We start from the raw sequence: 4,550 nt of genomic DNA, 5'->3' as shown, positions 1-4,550 counted from the left end.
TCAATAAACAGGGAATATCATTCGTTAGTTAGTAATTAATTCATTTCTCTCGTTTTCAGAGATTTATGTGTTTCACTGAACGATTAAACGCGTTCGTGATTTATTTATCACGAATATCACTTCTTTCTCGTTTCCTCCCTAACTACTGACCCGCTTTCTCTTTCGCTTGTGGTCGGGAGAAATCAAGGGAAGGGTCAAGACAGGACAACTTGGTTCCCTGTAATTTGGTTGTTGTTTTGTTGACGCCTTGGGATTAATCGTAGCATTGTTACATTGCTTTTTGGTGACACGTTCTATCGGCGCTAGAAAGGAGCGTGTAAAGCAATTCTATTAAAATTTATTATATTGAATATAGCGTAGGATCTCCCCCATATCATAGTGCACAGGATTGCCGATATTACCCCAGGGTTGCGTAAACGCCTAATAGATCTGCGCTCCGACGTTCGAAAAGTAGGTAAGGAAACCGAAGTATTCATTCGACGGCAACTTGAGTCGGCGTGACCCACAGTTACGTCCATTAATTAATGTAGGACTAGGGTTTAAGCTAGAATAATCATTCGCTTATTAATCACACCTTTCTCACCCTCTTAAAGTCGCTAGCATGTTTTGGGTAATTCCCAAGCGATCATGTGATTCGTAAATATCTGTAAGGAATGTCGCGAGCGCCCATCACAGATTCGCAGAAAAGAACAGGTTATTTATAGATTTTCCTGGCTCAGTTCTTCAATGTAAGGCATTTTGGGTATAGGATCCCCCTCATCAATGAAGTCTAACATGTATAGCTAGACGCAACTACCTCGGCAGTTCAGATTTTCTGACTCCGAGATTTGCTTGCTAAAAAGTTGGCGAATATATTTTCACGTCATCATTTATTAATGCATAAATTCTGTCGCATATTAATAAATGTTGAATTCAATGTGGTAGTTGAAATTGCTGAAACCTTTTCATTAATAGGGTTGGTTGCTGTCTTAGTGCCGGCGTAAAGATTTATTATGTATTTCTTTAGCCCACAATTTTGTCAGTCGTGACGAGTGACTCGTACATGATGTACAAATTACATTATTTCTTCTCTGTGTGACGACAGGGGTTCAAGTAAATCCTTGCGGATTCCCGTTTCTTTTCCCTTATCTTCATTTTTATCAGAGAGGTTGGTGTTCAAGCAGGTCCTTTGGGGTCACTACTGAATTTCCCCTCTCCTATTCTTTTTTATTTGGGGTGGTTGTGTGGGGTGTTGGTGTGTGTGGTGTGTGTGGGGGTTGTGTGTGGGGGTTTTTTTTTTTATAAAATATATCCATACTATATATAAACCATTTATTTAATATAATTTGTATGATTATTAATATATAAAATTATATATATATATAAATATAAAATTTTAAAATTTATATTTATTAAATATATATAATTTACAATTTTATTAAAAGTATTATGTAGTAATTTATGTATATATTATATATTATATATATAATATATATATATATATATTTTATATATATATATATTTGTTTTGTTTTTTTGGTTTGTGTGTGGGGTGTTTTTTGGGGTGTTATAATAAATTATATATATATATATAAAATTAAATATTATTATAATATTATAGATAAAAGTGATAATAGTATAATATAATATATATTATATATAATAATAAAGTATTATAAAAATATTTATTAAAAAATAAAACTATAATATGTTTTGTATTAAAAATTGTAATATATAAATATATTATGAATATTTTTTTATAAATGTATATACAAAATATCAATATAAAAATAGTATAAAGAAACATATACATACATCTCATCGTAACGGATGTCATTTTGAGCACCCGTGGCCCTCTCACCATCCTTCCCACCAATCGATCTTTCGCTTTTCTTTCCAATTTTACGTCAGCCGCAAATACTTAATGTTTTCGCTTAGTCTTGTTTGGTTTTCCTCTTCCTTGTTTCCTATCACCCTTTCCTCAGAAGTTTTTCAATACTTTCATTTCTCACGACCAATAAACTTAGTTTCCCCTTTTTTCAGGTCCAACAGCCGGGCTTTACAAATTGTTTTTCTCAGACTTCATATTCTTTTTTTTCTGTCCCGTAATAGAGCTCGTTGTAAAAACCCCCATTCAAAACTATTTACCTTTTCTTGTCTATCTTCTTTAGCACCCCAAAACTCAGAACCATATTATCAATTGGGGAAAAAAAAAAAAAATAATGAGTTTAATAAACCCACTTTTGTTCCGGTTTTCCAGATGTTTTTGGAGAACTGTGGGTTTTTGGCAATAGCAAATTTTCTTTTTATTCCGGTGAATCATTTTGTGTTTGTAAAAAAAAATCCCAAAATAAGTGAATCTTTCACATTTTCCAAAAAAAACCATCCATTAAATTTAAAAATGTTATCATGGGTTTATTTCCGGTTATTTTGAATCTTCATGGGCTTTGTTTTCTTGGGATAAGAAAAAAAACAGCCTTTCGTTGCTTCTTAACTTTTTTAGTAGTTTTATTCAAGTTGCTGGCAAATTTAAATATAACGGCGATCTTATATTTGATATTTGTATCCCCCAAAAATCTACAGTTCCCTTAAAAATTCTTAAAAACACCTTCAAAATTTGTTTTCAGAATATATTTTAAAAAGGGCGGAGACAGAATGCAACCTTGTCGTATAAATGGTTGACTTGAACCATTCTGTTAACCCATAATGGTTCTACAGTTGTTTGTTTTTGGTATAATGGTTTTTTTTTAGTTGAAGTTTTTTTGGAAATTTTCATACTTTCATGTTATTCCAGGGGATATCTGATCAACAGTATCAAAAGTTTGAGTAATCGATGAAACACAGGAAAGGGTTTTTCTGATTTTCCTATTTTCCCCTGATCAATTTCAGTTGGGATCGGGTTTCTGTACCTTTTCCGGGCGAAAACAGCTTTTTCTTTTTGCATTTTTTCTCTTAATTTTAACTTCATTTTTCAGCAAAATTTCAACAAAATTTTGCTGCTGTGACTTTTTAAAAATTCCTGTTTTTGGATTGAGTGCGTCCCCTTTTTTTTTAGGTAGGGGAAATTTAAAGATGATTTTATCCAGTCTTCTGGCCATTTTTTTTCTTTCCCAAATTTTTTGTCAATTTGTAGAAGTATTTTAACACTTCCCAGCATTTTTTGATTAGTTCTGCTGTTTCTTATTCCGGGTTTGTTATTCTTTAATTTTTTTTGCTTTTATAATTATTAGCAGGGCAAAGGTCATCTTCGCGTCATTGAGTCTAATTAATGTTGTTTTTAGATCTTTATTCTTTTTGTATATTTTGGTACAAATTTATTTCCCTCTATCTTTTACCTTTTTCCACATAAAACTATCCACTTTTTTAATGTCCAGTAGGTTAAATTTTCGTGGATGTTCATCCTTGGGAGAGTTTTTTAGTTGTTATTATAGAAAAGTTTTTAATCTCTGGCAATGTTTATTTTAAATATTTTTTTTATCTGTCGCAATATCTTTTTAATTTTTGTATTTTGTTTTTTTTTAAAAATTTTCTTCTTCAACTGGAAATTTAACCCTTTGATTTTAGGATTTTTTTTCAATTTTTACTTAGGTTTTTTCAGAATCCAGGGGGAATTTGTCTTTTTTTTTGGCGATAGTTTCTTAAGCAGCGCTAGCAGGGGTTTTTCCTTTTTTCCCACAATCATTTTGGTTTTTCATCTTCAACTGATTGAGGAATTAAAAAATTTTTTTGACACTTTAATTCTGTAAAGTTGTCAAGAGTTTGGCCTAACATATGTATAAATAGGGGAAAAATATATAATAATATATATATATATAATATATATATTATATAATAAATTTTTAAAAACATAATATTTTATAAAATTATTTTTATATATATTTGATATATATAATAAAAAAAAAAAAAAAACCAAAAAAAAAAAAAAAAAAAAAAACCCACCCCCAAACCCAAACCCCAAACCACCCCACCCCGTGTGTGTTTTGTGGGTGTGTGTGTAAAAATTTTAGGGGAGGGATTTGGAGGTTTGGAAAAATAGGCAAAATTGTTCGTGTTTTGTTTTTGGGGTTTTTTCGGGGTTTGAACAAGCTGCACTAGAAACTCTCTACTAAGAATATCTGCCAGAAATATAAAAAGAATAACAACAAATTAATCAAAAACAACAAAAAAAAACAAAATAATAAAAGGTTTTTGGATAATTTTTTTGGCATTTTAAAAATGTATTTCACATATCATACTTGCATGCTTTGAATTAAATACACCGAAATACTCCCGTCCTCAATCCACTACAATGTTTCCAATATAACAGAGTCTGGCCTTATTCCGTATATACGAGCATATCACCAGGGAGGACTGCGAATTTTATCTTCACTCGCATTTATCTTATTTGTTATAAGCGATTTTGTGCATATCCCGCCCACTAAAGGTAGGGAAAAATGCATTTCATAAGTGTACAAAAGCTTATTTGCTGAAGAATATCTATTACGAAATTAAGAGTCTCGAAATGGAATTAAAAATGCCATACCTGGAGAACGAAACGCAATCGTAAACAAACCAGAAACGTGCAAAAATAA

At 31.1% G+C, this 4,550-nt stretch overlaps 1 long non-coding RNA gene across 1 annotated transcript in view; it reads right to left on the bottom strand.

Moving 5' to 3' along the window:
- The window catches only part of LOC119568219, a 10,206-nt gene extending 5,656 nt beyond the window's left edge, over positions 1–4,550 (bottom strand). The window contains exon 1 of the long non-coding RNA XR_005228082.1: positions 4,502–4,550. This is a non-coding gene — a long non-coding RNA (uncharacterized LOC119568219). The remainder of the gene's footprint in view (positions 1–4,501) is intronic.

The sequence above is a fragment of the Penaeus monodon genome, chromosome 43 (genome assembly GCF_015228065.2).
Source record: "Penaeus monodon isolate SGIC_2016 chromosome 43, NSTDA_Pmon_1, whole genome shotgun sequence".
Lineage (NCBI taxonomy): Eukaryota > Metazoa > Arthropoda > Malacostraca > Decapoda > Penaeidae > Penaeus > Penaeus monodon.
The sequence above is the reverse complement of the archived record's forward strand: the minus strand, read 5'-3'. Positions and strand labels throughout refer to the sequence as shown.